Source organism: Orycteropus afer, unplaced genomic scaffold (assembly GCF_000298275.1).
Source record: "Orycteropus afer afer isolate SDZICR_OR568_19922 unplaced genomic scaffold, OryAfe1.0 scaffold00137, whole genome shotgun sequence".
Lineage (NCBI taxonomy): Eukaryota > Metazoa > Chordata > Mammalia > Tubulidentata > Orycteropodidae > Orycteropus > Orycteropus afer.
The window spans coordinates 6723478-6746028 of NW_006921724.1; positions in this window are offsets into that span (position 1 = coordinate 6723478).

Here is a 22551-nt window from a genome sequence, read left to right on the forward strand (position 1 = left end):
CCAATCATCTGGCTTCTCTTCTGCTGTTTGTGCGTTTTGAATTATGCTTGGTAGTCTATTTATGCCATGTACTAGGGCCCTTAAATTTGACCCTAAATTTTCCTTGATGACACCAATATCTTTTGTAATTTACAATGTTTCCTATTCATTTAGGGGACTGGTAAGTTAAAACAGTTGCCATCAAGTCAATGCTGACTCATGGTGACCATATATATGTCAGAGTAGAACTGTCCTTCATAGAGTTTTCAATGGATAATTTTTTGGAAGTAGTTTGCCAGGGTTTTCTTCTGATGCACTTCTGGGTGAACTTGAACCTTCAACTTTTTGGTGAGTAGCCTGGGAGCTCTGGTAGCATAGTGCCTAAGGCACTTGACTGCTAACTGGAAGGCTGGCAGTTCAAACCCACCAGCCACTCCTCAGAAGGAAGATGGGGCAATCTACTTCACTAGTGATACTGCCTCGAAAACCCAAGGAGAGGTTGCTATGAGTTGGGTCCGACTCCACGGCACATAACAACAACAACAATAAGCTGAAAGTGTTAACTGTTTGCCACAACAGGATCACCTAGCGTTCTACATTTTTCAGTGACCCCCATGATGCCTCTGTTAACCCTTCAATCCTCAGGGAGTCCTTCTGCCTCTGAATTCCAATAGTGATGGCAGACAGAATAATGGCCCCCAAAGATGTTCATGTTCTAATTCCCAGAACCTGTGAATACATTATCTTATGTGTTAGTTTCCTAGGGCTGCTGTAACAAAATGCCACAAATTAGGTTGCTCGTAAGCATAGATAATTATTATCTCATAGTTCTGGAGGCTGGGAATCCAAATTCAGGGTGTCAATAGCCCCATATTTTCTCCAAAGTTTCTAGAGGAGAATAGTTTCTCATCTGCCAGCTTCTGGTAGTCCCAGGTGTTCCTTGGCTTGCAACTGTAGCATAACTCCATTGTCATGGGGCCATTTTCCTTCTCTCTCTCTCTCTCGCTCTCTCTCTCTGTGTCTCTTCTACTTTTTGTATATGATCCTACTTAGATTGAATTAGGACTCACCCTACTCCAGTATGTACAAGGCGACAAAATTATTTCTTTCCTTGAGCATCCAGAAGGAATGTAGCTCTGGGAACACCTTGATTTTAGCTCATAAAACTCATTTCAGATTTCTTAAAAAATAATTTATTTTTTTGTTGTTATTAAGAATACACACAGCAGAACATAGACTAATTCAACATTTCTATATATATAATTCAGTGACTTGATTATATTTGGTCTGTGTAAGCATTCTCACTCTCGTTTTCTGAACTGTTCCTCCCCATCAAGGTAAACTCCCTGCCCTCTAAGTTTCCTGTGTAATCTTCCAAGTTGCTGTTGTCAGTTTGATCCCATATAGATAGCTCTTAAAACAGCGCAATGCTCAAGGCAGACATTCTTTTCTAGTTACGCTAAATTATTGTTTGGTTTTAAGAAGACTTCAGGGGATATTTTTGGTTCAATGTTTATAGATTAAAACCATAAAAACCAAACTCACTGCCGTTGAGTCGATTTGAGTCACAGTGACCCCTCCTTGGGTTTCTGAGGCGATATCTCTATGAAAATAGATTGCCCAACCTTCCTTCTGAGGACTGGCTGGTGAGTTTGAACTGCCAGCGTTCTGGTTAACCATCAAATGCCTTAGGCACTATGCCACTCTCTGGGCAATTGTTTCAGGAATTTATCTACTTTTCATGGTTCCAAAAAGTCAAGAGTCTGTGAGAATTTGAAATTCTGTTCTACACTTCCCTCCTTTAAACCAGGATTCTTCTATAGCATCTTTGATCAAAATGTTCAGTAATGGTAGCCAGGCACCATCCAATCTTCTGGCTTCATTTCATGGCAAAGGAAGCAGTTGTTCATGGAGGCAATTAGCCACACATTCCATCTTCTCTTCCTATTCTTGACTCTTTTTTCCTCTGTTGCTCTAAAATAGAGAAAAATTGGTATAACTTGGAAGGTTGCCTGTAAGCTTTTAAGACCCCAGTTACTACACCATGAAGTAGGAGGTAGAACAGAGATGTTGAACACTATATTAGGTTTGTTAAGTGGGATATCCCATGACCCCAACCTTCCAAACTCATTTCAGACTTTTGACCTCCATAATTGTAAGATAATAAATATGTGTTGCTTTAACCCTCTAAGTTTATGGTCATTTGTTATAGCAGCAGTAAGAAACTAATAAGGCAGTATTTTCTGTGCTATGTCTTTTACACCTTATTGCCTTGTAATTTAATTGTGATGTACATATTAACTTTATTCCTCCAGGTAACAGACAATTTCTGAAGATAAACTGTGTTTATTTCTCTATGTAAGGATTTTGCAGACATATTGTTGCTATTGTTAGATGCTGCCAAGTTGATTTCTAGTCATAGCAACCCCACGTGAGAGTAGAACTGTCCCTCAGGGTTTTCTCGACTGTTATCTTTATGGAAGCAGATCACCATGTCTTTCTCCTATGAAGCCACTTGGGAGGGAGGGGTCAGACCACCAATCTTTTGGTTAGTAGCCAAGTGCTTAACTATTCCACCACCAGGGTTCCTTACAGAGAGGCCGAATACATACCTATTGAGGTCCAAAACTCAGTGCCAAGTGAAACAGTGGTGAAGCATTGAGAAGACCAGCAGACCATTGTGTCACCATCCCAGGTCTCTGGGGTTGCAAGATACAGCAGCAGCATCGCATGCACTGTCTTGACTGGACTCCTCGAGACAGGGAGATGTTGATGGGTTAAAGTAGCCCTGCAGCATTATGGTGTCTGCAGCTGCCCATGACTCAAAAACTGTGGGGTGAGCTCAACATGTAGAAGAGTCCTACTTTAGAGCTAATTTGGCCAGCATTTGGCTGTTGCCACATATTTCTCACAGTTCAGATGTAGCAAGCTCTTCTATGCAATTTGCTTGCAGTCAAGCCAGCAGCCTCTGCAACAGAAGGGCACTGAGCCAAGCTGACAAACGCGTTGGCTTTGCTACTGCAGCACTGAGAGCAGGGCTGACAATGCAGGGCTCTGCACCACTGCACCATTTGTTTTCCTGCTGAAATTCCATTTGTTCCTCCAGCACTCCCTGTCTTCATACTCCCATCAATCTCCAAGCAAAGGAAGAAGAGATTGCCTGCCCAGGCCCCTGGTGTAAACACATGGAGGACTCATAAAGCAGGAAGGAGATGGATATTTGATTAGTTTGATGAGCTTCTAGTTGGGCATATATTTGTGAGGGAATTCTATGGAGCTGTTGGTAGAGTGGCTGGCCTGGCTTTTGCTATTGTCTGGGTATGAATGAACAAAAGTGTTTTGCATCTTCCTTATGAGCAGCCTGGTTCTCAATTCAACTCTCATTTACTCAGTTCCTACACCTCATCTTAGCTCCCTTATGTTCCTTCATAATCATAAATCAAAGAGCATTAGTGCTATGAGCTGCCTTAGGGATCCTCGATCTCATCCATCCTCACATTTTATAAATGAATAAAGCAAGGCTCTGCAAGATGGAATGCCTGGTCCATGCTGCACAGCCAGACCAGGCATAGAAACCCAGCAGTGTGTCTCATAATGGGGCTTCATCCATACACAACACTGACACAACCAAGCCACAACTTCCACCAAAGACTGGAGGCTACACTTTATCCCAAGCAGACCCTGAGAGGCCTCTTGCTGGCTGGGTTGCCCAATCATTTGCTAAAATTCCCTGGGAATGGAAGTGTAGAAAAGGTCAGAAGCAAACAAATAGTAGCTTACTCCATTGCTATTTTAGCCCAAATTTCACAAGAGTGAAGGGGAAAGAATGTAGCAGTCAAGATATCCAAACGAAAAAAAACAAACTGACTGCCATCGAGTGGATTCCAACTCATAGCAACCCCCACTGGGTTTCTGAGGTGGTAAATCTTTATAGCAGTAGATTGCCCAGTCTTCCTTCCTCAGAGTGGCTGGTGGGTTTGAACTGCCAACTTTCTGGTTAGCAGTCAAATACCTTAGGTGCTATGCCACCAGAGCTCAGGGTATAAGCTTGACTCATTTAACCAACATCCCAAATAAAACCAAAACCAAACCAGTTACCATTGATTCTGACTCATGATGACCCATGTGTGTGTCAGAGTAGAACGGTGTCCCATAGGATTTTCAACAGCCTGTTTTTCAGAAGTAGTTTCCAAGGCCTTTCTTTCAAGGCACCTCTGAATGGATTTGAACCATCATCCTTCAGGTTAGCAGCTGAGCACATTAGTCATTTGTACCACCCAGAGACTTTACATCTAAAATATTAGGGGCTTAAACAAGAAAGTGGATTTATTTTTTCACCTATAACAGTCCAGGTGGAAGTATTACAAGGCTGCTTTAGCAGCTCTGTGGCCTTAGGGGCCCATATTCTTTCCATCTTCTTGCTTGACCATCTTTGCTGTGTACTTTCCTGCATGGTCTCAGATGGATCATTTCCACTTCCACATTCCAGATACAGAGAGGGGAAAGTGAATGAAGGACTGAGGGAGTGAGCACACACTTTCTACTGTATGGGGCATCTTTTGTGATCTAAATCATGTAGGTGGGCACTGCATGGCCTAATTGCCCCCAGATAATTGGAAGATATCTATTTCTCTTGGCATCGTATGGTCTGGGGACTTATGATTTGTGTGGGGTGCCAGATGCTGCCTGTGTCTGGCCAAATCTTTGCAGCTCTCATCATTCCAGTGAATGTCCATGGCCTTCTCCTGGAAGCACTTTTGCCTTCCTGAGGGTCTCTCCTCACCTGCATGCAGCACAGCCAGAATTGACAGGAGTCCCTCTGCTCAGAATTGTCTCTGCCAGTGACTGATGGGAGGTAGAGGACAAATGCCCCAGCTCCATCTCTCTTAGGTGAGATCACTCTAAGGCATTTTCTGTACTGCCCCCCAGAGTTAGTTCCCTTATGGGGTTGAGCTCTGAATGTTCACATAGTAACCAGCCCGATATAACACACCCATTACTGGCTTCCCTCCCTTCCCCATCTAATGTCCCTACCCAATGCTTCCTTGGGTAATCTCCCAAATAAACCACTTGCATTCAAGTCCTTGCACACGGTTTGCTTCTTGGGGAATCCAAGACATAAGGCAAGGAAGATGTGTGAATATTTTTAGTTAAAACTCTAGGATCCAAAAATTATAGACCATATGGACCATATGTTCTGTTTACATTATATTTTTCACAATCTCTTTTTATTAAAAAAAAAATTTCACTCTTAAGGTTAAATTGGGAAAAAATTGACTTAATTTTTTATAACCTACACATTATTTTCTTCTCTTCCTTGAAGGAAAAAATCCTTGAGTGGTGCACATGGTTAAGTATCTGGCTGCTAAACAAAAGACTGGAGATTCAAATCTACCCAGATAGGCCCCTAGGAAGAAAGGCCTGGCAATCTACTCCTGCAGGATCACAGTCTTGATCTTCATTGACCCTATGGAGTGCAGTTCTACTCTGATACACATGGGGTCACCATGAGCTGGAATCAACTTAATGACTAGTTAAAAGTAAAAGAAGGTATAGGGGGACAGTTTGATTAGTGTCAGGCTTTGATTTTACCCTTAAGAGGCAAAGATGGACAGACATGAGTTCCACTCTTCCTGAGATGTGCATTCCAACTGGAGAGATAAGATGTAGATACATGAGAAGGCAAATAATAAGTGTCAGAGAGCAATGCAAGATGTGTCACAGTGGAAGCCATGCTTATGAAAAAGTGCATATGTCCTGAAAGAAGGAGAAGTCTTCATGGGCAGCCTGTGAAGCTGGGATCTTCTAGGGGAGGACTGGAGAAGGAAACAAAGAAAAAGGATATTCCAAGAATGAGGGCCACAACATCCACAATAAGACCACATCTTTCTATTTGATCACAGGAACTTCAGCCACAAAGACCTCCCTTCTGGTCCCTTGAGAACTGCATATGAACACTCCCTCTGCTTTTTCAGGTCAGGTTTTTTCAGGGACATTCTTAGACTGGAAGCTCAAATGAAACCTGTCCACCATGGGTGACCCTACTTGTATTTGAAATATCAGTGGCATACTTCTCAGCATCACAGCACCACTCAAGCCACCATAGTACAATAAACTGACAGACAGGTGGTGTCTTCCAGACTAAGACAGACTAGGAAGAAAAGTCTGGTTATCTACTTCTGAAAATTAGCCAGTGAAAACCCCAACAACAGAATATTTCTCAATATGGTGTTGGAAGATGAGCCTGATACGTTGGAAGGCACCACCTAACGGTGGCAACAAGGGACCTAAACATGCCAGTGGTCATGAAAATGGAGCAGGACTGGACAACATTTCTTTATGTTGTACATAAGGTCACCATGAGTCGAACACAGCTTGAAGACAAGTAACAGCAACAATCAGAACATTGCTTTCTTTATTGATGTGTGTGCTATGATTTGGTGCTCAGGTCTCTGAGATACACTGACTTCTTGTATCTACTTTTGCAGTTTGGATTATAACATAGATGTGCTTTTACACAAGCACACCTCTTGCCCCACTAGCCACTCTGTCTGCCTCATCTAGACTAGATGTGACAGTGCTCACTTACTTGTTCTTAATTAAAACTTCTTCCACCCCCAAACATCCAGGCCATACTCAAAATGGCCCTTTTTCCTGAAACTAACCCTTTGTATTTTTCCCAGTCTTAGTCACCTGGAAGTTTCCTGCCCCAAGAGTAATTGTTTCCCAGGGGGCTATGCTATGCCTCATGCAAATGCTTCTCTGGTGGGCATATGCTCTCAGTGGTCCAGACTGCAGAGATAATTGACTCCACAGCCTGAACACAGCCCATCCTGCTCCCAGGCCTGTGCTACTGTGAAAGGCTATTCTAGTTAAAATCAATTTGGTCTTGGATGAGACTGATAATCACCATGGTCATGCAACAATTTTCTGGCTCTGTCTATCCTCTTATTCTCCTCTTAGAAAACATCTAACAGGCGGAGTTACCTTCCAGACAGATCACATCATCTTTTTATTGCTTTAGAGTACCTGGTGGTACCTATGACTAACCAAAAGGCTAGAGATTCAAGGCCACCCAGAGGCACCTCAGAAGAAAAGCCTTGTAATTTACTTCTGAAAACAGCCATGGAAAATCTTACAGAGCACAATTCTCCTCTAACACACTTGGGGTCACCATGAACTGAAATAGATTCCATGGCGACTGGTTTTATCTTGCTCTAAACTGGATAATCCAACTGGATTGAATCAGTCCAGTGATATCTCATGGCTTCCCCCTGGGTTAAGACTACATTCATTCTCAGAATTCTCCAGGAAATTAGTTTCGTGTCTGTCCCCGAGGTTGGTGGCCTTTAAAACTCTGATTTGGTATAAGAAGTCTGACTTAGTGTCTGAATGGACTTAGGGATAAAGTGGGGCTAGCAGGGGTTTATGGATCATTCTATTCTGGATCCATATCTCCTGGAAAGCTACTAGAACTTGATAAACCACTGAGGGTAAGGGGCTAGACTATATATTTCCTCTTCTTTCCATATTCCCTGCTTTTCAGGTTGTACATTCTTTGTCTCATCTGGATTACTGCTTTAGATCCCTAAATAATACTAACTTCTGTAACAAACAACCCCACATCTAAATAGATTAACACACAAAAGTATGTTTCTCACTCCTATATAGTCTGGTGTTTTTGTGCCACTCTACTGGGCTGCTCTCCACCCATGGGTGACTCAGGGAGGCAGGCCCCATGCCCTGGGTGACTGCTATTTTTGGGTTATTTTCATCTTTCCTGAAAAGTGTCTCAATTTCCTTCTCTCCTCAATGACTTTTTCAAGGACACATTAAAAACTAATGGAAGAACCAAAATGCTTACCTTCTGGTCTAGTCGTTGGATGACTTGGGTTAACAGGGAATGACAATACTAATGTCTCAAGTTGATTGAAGGAAGGTTGACAAGTTCATTAATCACAGAAGAGAAGCTGGCTAGGTGGAGACTGGTGTGTGCACCTCAAGCACAATTATTGATTTTTGAGTGAGACGTTTGCAAATTTGTTTCTATTTTGGCTCCTCACAGAACTGCATTTCAGCAGCTCTAGCATAATCTACACCAAGCTGCAAAACATCAATTGGCAACTCATTTGAAATGGATCAAATGACCTTGTCTAAATAGAACAACACAGCAAGAAGGGCTTGGATTCATGGCGTGTAGGGGGTAGGGAACCTGGGTTACTTTCTTTCTCACTGCTGCCCCTTCTGTTCTGGAAAATTTTATGTTGGCTTGCAGAACAAGAGGAGAAAAACAAGCTCCTGTAATCTTATGTTTCATTAGTAATTATTGATCCACATTTATCTTATACATGTTCTTGTTGTTAGATGCTGTTGAGTTGGTTCCTAGTCACAGTGACCTATGTACAACAGAACAAAACACTGTCTGGTCCTGTACCATCCTCACAATTGTTGTTATGTTTGAGCCCATTGTTGCAGCTACTGTATCAGTCAGTCTTTTTGAGGGTTTTCCTCTTTTTTAGTGACCCTCTGTTGTTGTTTGGTGTCATTGAGTCAGCTCTGACTCAGAGAGACCCTATGGATAACAGAACAAAACACTGCCCAGTCCTGTGCCAGCCTCACAATACTTGCTACACCTGAGCCCATTGTTGCAGCCACTGTGTCAATCCACCTTGTTGAGTGCCTTCCCCTTTTTTGTTGACCCTCCACTTTACTAAGCATGATATCCTTTTCCAGGGACTTATTCCTTCTGACAACAGGACCAAAGGAGGTGAGATGAAGTCTGGTCTTTCTTGCTTCCAAGGAACATTCCGGCTGCACTTCTTCCAGGACATATTTGTTAATTCTTTTGGCAGTACTTTCAGTATTCTTCACCCACACCACAAGTCAAAAGTATCAACTCTTCTTTGATCTTCTTTGTTCATTGTTTAGCTCTCTCATGCAAGTGAGGTGATTGAAAATACCATGGCTTGATTACGAACATTTTAGTCTTCAAGAAGACATCATTGCTCTTCAAAACTTTAAAGAGGTCTTTTGCAGCACATTTTCCAAGTGCAATACTTCATCTTATTCTTGACTGCTGCTTCTCTTGTTGTTGATTGTGAAATCAAGTAATATGAAATCGTTAACAAATTCAATCTTTTCTCCACCTATTGTGATGCTGTTTATTGGCTCAGTTGCAAGGATTTTTGTTTTCTTTATGTTGAAGTGTAATCCATACAGTAGACTGTTGTCTTTAATCTTCATCAATAAGTGTCTCAAGTCATCCTCACTTTCAGAAAGCAAATCTGTGTCATCTGCATATCGCAGTTGTTAAAGGTGATCCTCTATTTTATAAATTTATTGTGATTTGAGTGCAAATTTAAAAGCATATTTGTTTTATATTCAGCAGTTCATCCATATTTTATTTCATGGCCCCGATTACAATCCCCAACCATAAAAAACTCTCCTCCCCTCTCCTCCTTGTGACCATCCCCTCTCTGTGCCCTATTAATCTATGTATTCCTGTCTGTCCATATTTCCCTCTATGTGAATGCTGACCCTCTGACATCTCATAACTGATTGATCTAAGGAGTGCATCTCCCTAAGATGGTGTTGTTGTTTGTGCCATCGAGTTGGACTCAACTCATAGCAACTCCTCCTTGGGTTTCTGAGGTGGAATTGCTATGGAAGTAGATTGCCCAACCTTCCTCCTGAAGAGTGGATGGTGGGTTTGAACCTCCAGCTTTCTGGTTAGCAGTCAAGTGCGTTAGGCACTATGCTACCAGGATAGGTGGGTGCATGTCCCTGGGGTAGGGTTTCTGCATGTAAGTCTTTCTTCTGTTTGTCTGAGAGCCAGTCCACAGAAGTGAGTCCCTTTCTGCCCAAAGGAAAACCTGGAGCCATAGTCTCACAGGTTCCATCTGTCTCTATCTGATCAGTAGTTCTGGTCATTTTTGTGGTGACAATCTACTTTACCAAGCATGATGTCCTTTTCCAGGGATTGGTCCTTCCTGACAACATGTCCAAAGTACATAAGACAAAATACACAGAGCAGTGAAAAATAAATAAAGAAAGAATTTTTGAAAGAAAGGGAGAAAAGATGAAGATAAAAAGTAGAAAGAAAGGAAACAAAAAAAGGGAAAGAGGCAGGAAAAGAGAAGAGAAAAAAAGAAAGAAAAGAAAAAAAGGAGTAAGGAGGAAAGAAAATAATTTCCTGCTATTTTGATTTTATGAGGTATTGGTAGTTCAATGGTAGAATTCTTGTCCTCTTCAGAGGAGATCTGGGTTCAGTTTTCAGCTAGTACACTTCAAGTGTCACCAACACTAGTCTGTCAATGGAGTCTTGTATTTTGCTGATGCTGAACAGGTTTCAGTAGAGTTTTCAGACTAAGCCAGCCTAGGCAAAAAGGCCTGCTGATCTATTTCCAAAATCTCTATGGTAGAGGTTGCCAATAGTTCATCAAAGCTGCCTTCTTCTTGTCATGGGAACACAGGCAATCCATACCTCCTAGCCTCTCTCATGTTTAGTGTGGCCATGTTACTAAGTCTGAGCCAATTGAATGTGGGCAGAAACAGTGGGAGCCACTTTTAAGCCTAGTACATTAAAATAAACAAATAAACAAGCAAAATTAAAAAAAAAATGCTTTGTGTAATCCTCTATTGTCTTTCCTCCTTCAAGACAGTAAGGAGATGATCACTAGGGTGAGTAACTTTGGAACTGATTTAAGAGAGTAGAGCCCCAAGATAGAAGAACTCAGGTCCCTGAATGATCATGTGGAAGCCTGCTTGAAATTCAGGATACCTCTTTTGGACTTAACATGAGTAATACACAAACTGCTCTTGTATGAACCTCCTGAGATTGGGGGTTTATATGTTATAGCAGCTGACAAAATCTTAATGCACGGTGAATGAAATGTGAGGAGTTTGTGTTCTATCAACAGAAGTGGGCAGCCAGAGAGTTTACATGTTCCTTCACATCAAATGACAGGCCTGAGATGAACCTTGTTGTCAGTTCAAGTCCCATGGATAAAATAAAGGGGAAGTCCATAGATTCCTTTTTTTGGGGTGGGGGGAGCCTAGACAACAACTTCTCAGTCATGCTGCCATCCTTTGTGAAAGGGAAGTATCCTGGGATGATGCTCATCATTTCACAAATTCATTCTTTCATAATAGATGTTGAACACCTATTACTTGAAAGTCCAGGTACTCCACCACACTGAAGGATCAAAGTTAAATGAGACAGAGTATTTGCTCTTTAAGACACTTTAGCCTAACAGGAAACAAAAGTCATGTCAGCCTAATAGGAGAGAAAAGTCAAAGTCACATCAAAGTTCATTGCAAGGCTGTTATAAACCTACCAGAAAAGAGGAATAAACACTGTGTGTGGGTGGAAGGTAGACCTACAGGACTGCACACCATTAGGGCTGACAGTATTGAGGGCACACATATAGGGTAGACACTCTTTCTAAATTCTCTTACTTTCCTTTTTTTTTTTTTTTTAACCTTATTTAAACCTGAAAAATATTCCTATGAGGTGGACTCTGTGATTATCTTCATTTTGTAGATATATTAAAAACAACTCAAAAGTATTGTTGATATAGTAGACTTCAGAGTTTTAAGTCCATCTATTTTTTTTTTTTTTTTTTTGGAAGCTAGGGACCATAGTCTCAGTGGTTCTCTCAGGCTCCATCAGACCAGCAAACCTCTTCCTTTTTTTTTTTTTAAATGATTTTGAGTTTTGTTCCATATTGCTCTTCCACTCTATCCAGGATCGCCTACATAGATTCCCCTCCAAGTGGTTGACAGTGGTAGCCAGGCACCATCTAGTTCTTCTGGTCTCATATCATCTAGGCTGGAGATCGTGTGATGTACCAGCTGTTTGGACTAATTGTTTCCATGAATCTTTGGTTTTCTTCATTCTTCTTTGCTCTGGACAAGGAGAGACCCATCGTTGCATCTAGATGGCTGCTTGCAAGCTTTTAAGATCCCAGTCACTACTCTCCAAAGTAGGAGGTGAAACAATGTTTTGTGTAGTATGCTATGCCAGTTGAGCTTGATGTCCCCTGCAACTATGGTCCTGAGCCCACAGGTCCAACTACGTGCTCCCTCTGGGTGGGTGACTGTGCCCAAGAGGTGACTACAACCTTGTTCCTTGTCAGCTCTACTATACACTTGGTAATTCTTACAGAATATAGTAATACACTTGTAGAAACATTGTCTGTCAACCTTATACATGGTCTTGGGCACACTCACCCCTACATAGACATACCTAATAGCTCAGCCTGTCCACCCATCTATCCACCTGTATATTCATCTATGCTTTTGAATAAAGTTTTTGTTGACTGATTTTTGGAAGTAGAATGCTAGGCCTTTCTTCCCACTTTATCTTAGTCTAGAAGCTCCACTGAAATCTGTCTACCATGGGTGATTCTGCAGATATTTGAAATACCTGTAGCACAGCTTCCAGCATCACAGCAAAATGCAAGCCACCACAGTACAAGAAGCTAACAGATATAAGGTTGCTATGAGTTGGAACCAACTCAACAGCACCTAATAACAGTAACATGCTTTTGAAGTTCTTTGAAGCCAAGTCTTAAATAGCATTGTGTGCATATAATGATTTGGCCTGTGTTTTTCTATTTATATTTATTAGGAGTCCTGCAGACTTTTAGTTAATCTTGAATAGTAGGACAGGGTATTTGAAAGTAAACATATTCATCTGTGAAAAGCAGTTTCCAACAAAGTGCTGCAGCATATGCATGTTTAACATCATTATCACCTTGACAACTGTCCTTCACTATTATAATTCTTACTCCATTGATGAAATGATTGATGAACAAAGGGGATATTTTGTTTGACAAATAAAACTAGATACTTAGAGATCTGACCTACAGATGAACAGAAAACTTATGAGGAAGGTTTTCAAAAACAAAATGTTATGATCAGAGTGTTGAATTCTCACTCTGCCCCCTACACCCTCACTGTCTTCATTAATTCTCTCCACATGTCTACAGTCTTCATCATTTCTTTGACCTTGCTCATCAGCCACTCTATGACTCATGACCTTTTTCTCTTTATTCATTCTTTCCAATAACCTCCATGTATGCCTTATTTTGTTTTTATCTTCTGCCTTTAGCTCAGCCTTTATATTAGGGCACATATTTTACTTCCATTGTGATGAATTCCCTTAATTAATTTTAGTTAAAATTTACTTCTTAAAATGTTATATGATCTACAAAGCTTATGACAAAACAACAGGGGTGTTCCCCACCATTCCCATCTCCATGTCCTATTTTCCAAAGGAAGCATCTTTCAACATTTTCAGCTGTTTCTTATAGAGTTTACCTCCATAATTCCAAAACACATGCTTATGTAACTTTTCCTTGATTTTTCAGTTTCAAATATTAAATGTTGACCCCCTACATGGAAGACTTATCTCTCCTGATCTTTTCTTCCTTGTCCTCCCTATACAGTTTATATTTCAATTGGTTTGAGTGTTTTCATTATTATGTTATGTTAATATTATTCACAGCTGAGCCTTTTCGTTTACCGTCATATCATTTTCTTTCCCTAGTATTTATAATTGTCTATTTTTTTCCTTTGCTTAACTTTATATACATGCTGCTGTTGTTAGTTGCTTTTGAGGTGGCCTCAACTTATGGTGACCCCATGCACAATGGAAGGAAATGCTTCTTGTTCCTACATCATCCCCATTCTGTTGAGGATTGAACCATTGTTGTCCATGGGGTTTTCATTGGCTGAATTTTGGAAATAGATTGTCAAGAATTTTTCTTAATTCATTTTAGTTTAGAAGGTCCTCTGAAACCTGTCATGGATGCACATTATTTGCTTTGGCCAGGAATCAAACCTGTGTATCCCACAAGGAAGGTGAAAATGCTACTATTGAACCACCAACATCCCCTTTACGTACTTAAAACAAAACAAAATCAAATTCACTACAGTTGAGTTGATTCTGACTCATAGATACCCTATAGAATTGAGTAGAACACTCTTGGCCTTTCTCAAGCTCAAAAAACTGGAGAAAAATTTGAGCCTTGACTTGCAATATTGAAGGATTCTATAGGCCAAATAATGAACAATGCAAGAAGCATCAAAAGAAGATGGAATAAGTACAGAGTCATTGTTCCAAAAGGAATTGGTTGAAATTCAGCCAGTTCAGGAGACCATATTACCAAGAGCCAATGGGAAAAAAGGAAAGACTCCTAGCTGCACTGAAGGCATTGATGAAAACCAAGGCTCCAGGAATTGATGGAATACCACTTGAGATGTTTCAACAAATGAATACAATACTGGAAACACTCTCTCATCTATGCCAAGATATTTGGAAAAAACTACCTGGCCAAGTGACTAGAAGAGATCCATATTTGTGTCCATTCTAAAGAAAGATGATCCAAGAGAATTATCAAACAATATCAATATCACACAAAAAATTTTGCTGAAAATAATTCAGAAATGGTTTCAACAGTATATTGACAGGTAACTTCCAGAAATTCAAGCTGTATTCAAAGAAAACATGGAACAAGGGATATAATTGCTGATGTCAGATGAATCTTGGTTGAAAGCAAAGAATATTAGAAAGATGTTTACTTGTATTTTATTGACTATGCAAAGGCATTCAACTATGCAGATCATAACAAATTATGGATAACATTGTGAAAAATAAGAATTTCAGAACATTTAATTGTGCTCATGAGGAACCTGTACATAGATCAAGAGGCAATCATTGGAACAGAACAAAAGGATACTGGATGGTTTAAAATAAAGAAAAAGGTATGTGTCAAGGTTGTATTCTTTCACTATACTTATTAAATTTATATGCTAAGAAAATAATCTGAGAAGTTGGACTGTATGAAGAAGAACATGGCATTAATATTGGAGGATGATTCATTTACAACTTGTGATACACAGATGACAAAACTTTGCTTGCTGAAAATGAAGAGGACTTGAAGCACTTACTGAAGATCAAAGACCACAGCCTTCAGTATGGATTGCAACTCAATATAAAGAAAACAAAAATCTTTACAACTGGACCAATACACAACATCATGATAAACAGAGAAAAATCTGATGTTGTCAAGGATTTCATTATACTTGGATCCACAATTAATGCCCCTGGAAGCAGCAGTCAAGAAATCAAATGATGTAACATGTTGGTCAAATCTGCTGTAAAGGCCCTCTTCAAAGCGTTAAAAAGCAAAGATGTCAATGTGAAGACTAAAATACCCCTCATTCAAGTCACAGTATTTTCAGTCACCTCATACACACGTGAAAGCTGAATAGTGAATAGGAACACCGAAGAAGAATTAATGAATTTGAATTATGGTGCTGGTGAAGAATACTGAATATTCTATGGACTGCCAGAAGATCCAACAAATCTGTCTTGGAAGAACAGCCAGAATGCTCCTTGGGAGCAAGAATAGTGAGACTTCATCTCACATACTTTGGATATGTTATTAGGAGGGATAAGTCCCTAGAGACGGATGTCACACTTGGTAAAGTTGTGGATCAGTGAAAAAGAGGAAGACCCTCAATAAAACTAACTGGCATAGTGGCTGCAACAATGTAGTCAAGCATATTAAAGATTAAGGATGGCACAGGACTGGGCAGTTTTGTTGTACATAGGGTCAATGAGTTGGAACCAAACTTATGGCACCAAATAGCAACAACAACCACATAGGGTTTCCAAGGCTGGATTCTTTATGAAAGCAGACTACCACATCTTTCTCTTAGAGAGCTACTGGTGCTTTGAACCACTGACCTTTTGCTTAGCAGCTAAGCACTTAAGAACTGCTCCACCGGGGCTCCTTTTGTACTTACCACTATTTTAATCCTTAATTTTCCCCCAAAAGTGTTTCTCTACTCAATATATTAAAATACATCAAGTAATATACAATTTCTTTCAATTTTTCCTGAGACATCCTCTTAATCCATTAGAGCTTGAACACAACCTTCATTGTGGGCTGTCTATTCATTACCCCTCAGGCAGTCACTTACATTTTCTCCTGTGTAGGAGTTCCTGTCTTCTGGTTCTCATGTGTTCCTGTTTCAGGGTTAACTTCCTCATGTTTATGGAATATATGTTTATATTCCTAATGAGAAAGAATACCTGGAAGGTATATTTTTTGAAACATTTTTCAAAATACACTTCTCTTAATCCTTCAATGTAATGTTAGTTGGCTGGATATAAAATTCTAGGTTGTGAATATTAGTTTCAAATTTGTTCTATTGTTTTACCCCCTATCTTTATTGACATGTAATTTACAGATAATAAAATTGACTTTTAGAAAGTACACATTTTGATTATTTTTGTCAATGTATGGCAGGTGTATAATAATCACTTTCATTGTGTGATGTTGAGTTGATTCCACCTAATAGTGACCTTACAGTACAGAGTAGAAATGGCCTATAGGGTTTCCTAGACTGTAATCTTTATGGAAGCATCTCACTAGTTCTCTTCTCTCCAAGAGTGGCTGGTGGGTTTGAACTGCTATCCTTTCTATTAGTAGCCAAGTGTTTAACCATAGTGTCACCAGACCTCTTTGTAACCATCAACATAATCAAGATACAGTACAGTTCTATCATAAAAGTTTCCTCATGTCCTTCTACAGTTGATCCCACACAAATAGTACTCTGCTTTCTGTCACTATAGTTTTGTCCCTTCTATGATTTCATAAATGAAATCATACAGTATATGTACTTTTGTATTTGCCTTTTTTCACAGGTTTTGAGATTCATCCATGTTGTCATGTGTATTCATTTTTCTTCCTTTTTATGACTGAGTAGTACCCCATAGTATGAATATGCCACAATTTGTCCTTTCACCAAGATTAATTGTGGAATCACACCAAGAACATCATATATGAAGAAAGAAAAAGGTCATTAAAAAGACAGGAAAGGAAGAATAGATGAAAATGGATGTCACGAAAGACTCTGAAACTTGCCCTCGAAAGGAGAGTAGCTAATGCAAATGGAAGGAATAACAAGACAAAAGAGCTGAACAAACGATTTCAAAGAGCAGCTCGAAAAGACAAAGTCAATTATTATATTGGAATGTACAAAGACCTGGAGTTAGAAAACCAAAAGGGAAGAACATGTCCAGCATTTCTCAAGATGAAAGAACTGAAGAAAAAATTCAAACCTCAAATGTGTTTCAATAATTGCAATACTGAAAGATCCTATGGGCAAAATATTGAATGATGTAGAAAACATCAAAAGAAGATAGAAGGAATACACTGTACAATGGAGTCACTGTACCAAAAAGAATTGGTCAATGTTCATCCATTTCAAGAGGTGGCATATGATCAAGAACCAATGGTATTGAAGGAAGAAGTTGAAGCTGCACTGAAGGAATTGATGACGAACAAGGATACTTGAATTGACCAAATACCCACTGAAATGTTTCAACAAATGGATGCCATGCTGAAGGCAATCACTTGGTTATGTCAAGAGATTTGGAAAACAGGTACCTGGCCAACTTATTGAAAGAGATCCATATTTGTACTCATTCCAAAGAAAGGTGATCCCACACAATATGGAAATTATCAAACAGTATCATTAATATTACACACAAGTAAAATCTTGCAGAAGATAATTCAAAAAAAGGTTTCAGCAATATATTAACAGGGAACTTCCAGAGAAGATGCAGGCTGGATTCAGAAAAAAGATGTGGAACAAGGGATAGTTTTGTTGATGTCAGATGGATCTTGGCTGAAAGTAAAAAATACCAGAAAGATATTTACTTGTGTTTGATTGACTATGCAAAAGCATTTGACTGTGTGGATCATAACACATTATGGATAATATTGTGAAAAATAGGAATCCCAGAACACTTAATTGTGCTGTTGAGGAACCTATACATAGACCAGGAAGTGTTTGTTCAAATAGAACAAGAAGATACTTGTACATGGTTTAAAATCAGGAAGGGAGTGTGTCAGTGTTGTATCCTTTCATCATACTTATTCTATGTCTATGCTGAGCAAATAATCTGAGAAGTTGGACTATATGAAGAAAAACATGGCATCAGAATTGGAGGAAGACACATAAACAACCTGCAATATGCAGATGACACAAGCTTGCTTGCTGAAAGTGAAGACAATCTGAAGCACTTACAGATGAAGATTAAAGACTATGGTCTGCAGTATGGATTACACCTCAACATAAAGAAAATGAAAATCCTCACAACTTGACCATTAAGCAGCATCACAATAATTGGAGAAAAGTTGGAAGTTGTCAAAGATTTCATATTACTTGTTTCCACAATCAACAATAATGGAAGCAGCAGTCAAGAAATAAGATGAATTATTGCACTGGGAAAATGTGCTGTAAAAGACCTCTTTAAAGTGCTGAAGAGCCAAGATGTCTCCTTGAAGACTAACCCAAGCCATGGTATTTTCAATCACCTCATATGCATGTAAGAGATGGACAAAAAATAAAGAAGTCTGAAGAAGAGTTGATGCTTTTGAGTTGTGGTGTTGATGAATAATACTGAAAGTACCAATGGACTGACAAAAGAACTAACAGCTTTGTCCTGGAAGAAGTTCAGTTGAATGCTTCTTGGAAGTGAGAATGGCCAGACTTTATCTCACCTACTTTGGTCGTGTTCTCAGAAGGGACTATTTCCTGGAGAAGGATATCATTCTTGGTAGGGTGGAGGGTCAGCAAAAAAGGGGAAGGCCCTCAATGAGATGGATTGACACAGTGACTGCAATGATGGGCTCGGTGTAGCAAGGATGTGAGGCTCATGCAGGACCGGGCAATGTTTAGTTTTGTTGTACATAGGATTGCTATGAGTTGGAGGCAACTGAAAAGCACCTAACAAAAAAACCAGTCTCTGGTAACACTGATAAACTTTGGTCTCTATGCATCTGCCTATTCTAGGTATTTCATGTAAATTGAAACATACATTATCTTTCCTTTATCTACATTTCTTGAAAGCACTTGTCCACCAGGCATTTGCAGACTGGACCCCTTCTATACATCTAAATGTCACTGATGATCATTGTCCTAGTTACCTAACACTGCTGTAATAGAAATACCACAAGTGTGTGGCTTTAAAGAACAGAAATTTATTTTCTTACAGTTCAACAGGCTAGAAGTTTGTGGGGGTGTCCTTTATCTATTTCAGCTTCTAGTAGCTGCTGGCAATCCTTGGAGTACCTGGGCTTGTAGATTCATCTGCTTCCATAATCCTCAGATAGCATCTGTCTTCTCCTATTTGTGTTCTACTATCTTGTTTCTATACAGATCTTTATATAATCCAGAAAGGATTAAGTATAGGATATACCCTATCCTGGTAAGAGCTATGAACTCATAATATAACAAATTAATCCTATTCTCCTACCTATAGCTATAGGACTCAGGACTACAATACATATCTTTTTGGGAACACAATTCAATTCATAAAAATCATCATGGATAACACCTTCTCAGACATAACACTTTGCTTCTCTAACTCTCTTGACATTACTACTGGTCTCTGCTAATTTCTTTCTCCTTTATTGGGACATTCTCTTGCTCCCACACATTAATAAATGGGGGACTTGGGGACTTACTTCAGACTCTACACTTGGCTTTCATTTCTTCTCTCCTGGATCATCTTATCTATGTCATGGCTTCTATAGAGATGGCTTTCAAATTATCATTGTCCACTTGCTGGTTTTAAATGCTCCTGTTACCAGTTTCCATAGAGTTGTCTCTGATTTATGGTGACCCCATGTGTGTCAGGGAGCTCTTGTGGCATAGTGCCTAAGGCACCTGACTGCTTATCAGAAGGCTGTTGGCTCAAACCTACCAGCCACTCCTTGGAAGGAAGATTGGGCAATCTACTTCTGTAGTGATACTGTCTCAGAAACCCAAGGAGAGGTTGCTATGAGTCCAGTCCAATACTACAGCAGTGAGTTTGGTTTTTTGGTTTTCATGGGTGTCAGAGTATAACTTCCTTTGGAAGCAGATCATCAATCAGGTCTTCTGAGGTACCTCTTGGTGGAATTGAATTTCCAATCTTTTGGTTAGCAGCCAAACTCAGGCTCCATTTAAGGCATACCTAGAGGAAAAAGCCAATTGATTTTAGGTTATGTGAGGGAGAAAAAATATGGAAGCCAGAATATTTCTGCAATGGTGAGACTTATCAACCTGCTATAATTTCCTGATGGCCTTACACTACCAAATGTAGGAAATAGCTATATGCCTGAGCAAAGGTTTGCTATTTCTGCCCTTTTACCACATTAAGTCTCACCTCCTACTGGTATCAAGTTGATTCCGATTCATAGTGACTGCATAGGACAGAATAGAACCACCTCATAGGGTTTCCAAGGCTGTAAAACTTTAGGGAAACAAACTGCTTCATCTTTTGCCCCCAGAGTGAGTGGCTGGTAGGTTTAAACAGCTGATCTTTTTATTTGGGACCTCTTTTTTTTTTTTTTTTTTAATTGTGATTTGGGTGAAGATTTACAGAGCAAATTCACTTTCCATGCAACAGTTCACATCACTTTGTCTCGTGTCATTGACCACAGTTTACCACAATGCAACAGCTCCTCTCCCACTTCCTCCCCATAGTTACCTCTTCCCAGTGTCCATCCCTCCATACTCTCCTCCCCACTGAGCTGTCTCCCTGTGCATAAGCAGCCCTTCCATCTCCCATGATTGTTCTCTCCAGGGTGTGTGTCTACTTGAGGTAAATGTTTAACTCACATGCTTGTACTTTGTTGGCTGGAAACCACAGGTGTGTGTTCAATTCTGGACCTGAAGAGCAGTTAGGGGCCATAGTCTCAGTGGTTCCAACAGGCTCTATTGGACCAGCAAACCTGGTCCCCACCTTCTTTCTTTCTTTTTTTTTTTTTTTTCCTCCAAATGATTTTGAGTTTTGTTCCACATTGTTCTCCCTCTCTATACAGGGTCTCCTACATCCCTTCCAAGTGGATGACAGTGGTAGCCAGGCACCATCTACTTCTTCTGGTTGTATAGCTCATAGTTGTATAGGTTGCAGATTGGATGGTGTACCAGTCGCTAGCACTGATTGTTTCCATTAATTTTGGTTTTCTTCTTTCTTCTTTGCTCTTGACGAGGAGAGACCCATCGTTGCATGTAGATGGCAGCTTGCTAGCTTTTAAGATCCCAGTCGCTACTCACCAAAGTAGGAGGTGGAACCATGTTTTGTATAGTATTTTATGCCAATTGAGTTTGATGTCCCCTGTGACTATGGTTAATTTGGGACCTCTTTTGTACCTAACCTATTCACATACTTCAGTTTCCCAAAGTACCCTGAAATTACATTTTGTAGTCCATCTGTAGTTAGACCAAAGAAATATGGTCTTTCATTCTTTGTGAGTTCAAAATAAAAGCAAAGTGCTGTTTATTTTTCTGACTTAGAGCACAAAGGAACATGGCATGCCTCTTCTAAACTTCACACCTCCTCCAGCTCACCCATTCATTATACTCCCCCTAGATTAAGTCTTGCAGCTTAGATTTTTGGCCTTGACTCACATTGTAATCACCTCAGGAGCTTGTGAAAAACATCACTGTTTGGGCACTACTCCAGACAATTATGTGGCCCAGGCATCAGCAATTTTACAAAGCTTTTCATGTGAGTCCAATGTGCTGCCAGAGTTGAGAATAATAGTACAACTAGATTTTTTTTTCTCTCTGTTTTTTTATCCTGTTTAGGTTAAGATTCAAAATTACTCAATTGGATCCCATACTTTATTCTGTGTTAAAATATCTTGGAACTCTTGTTACAGACTTCTGGACCTCACCCCTAGAATTTCTGATTCAGTAGGCCTGGGGTAGAATTCCTGGGTGGTGCAAATAGTTAACACACTTGGTTGGTAACTGAAAGGTTGGAGGTTTAACTCCACTCAGGGAGCCTCAGAAGAAAGGAGATGTCCTTCTGAAAATCAGCCATTGAAAACCCTCTGGAGTCAGTTCTACTTGGACACATATGGGGTCAGCAGGAATCAAAATAAAATTGACAGCAATTAGAATAGGTCCGCAGTGGGATCCAAGAATGATCATTCCTAACAAGTGCCCAGGTGTTGTTGATGCTGCTGGTCTGGAGATCACATTTTGAGAAGCGATGTCAAGTCTGCTTAAGGATATTAGTCTTCCAGAAATGCTTCTCAGGGTTATGGACCAACTAGACTCCATGTTGACATTGAAATTTCTACATCTCAGGAAGCCTCTCAGTCCCAGGGAAACTGAGATGGTTTATCACAGTAGTGGGTTAATGGTGGCCCCCACAAAGATATGTTCACACCTTACTCCCTGAAAATTATAGATTTCACTGAATTTGGAAAAAGAGTCTTTGCAGATGTAAGAAGATATTAAGATATTAAGAATTTTGTGATGAGGAGATCATCCTGGGCCCTAAATCCATTGACAAGTCCTTATAAGAATGCAGCAGAGGGTAATGCCACAGACAGAAGAGGAGGAAATCTGCCCAAAGTGGCAGAGATTATCAGCAGCTACAAAAAGCTGGAAAAGGCAAGAAAGGAACTCTCTCTAGAGCCCCCAGAGTATCTTAATCCTGCTAGATTTAGAAATTCTGGCCTCCAGAACCACGAGAAAATAGATTTCTGT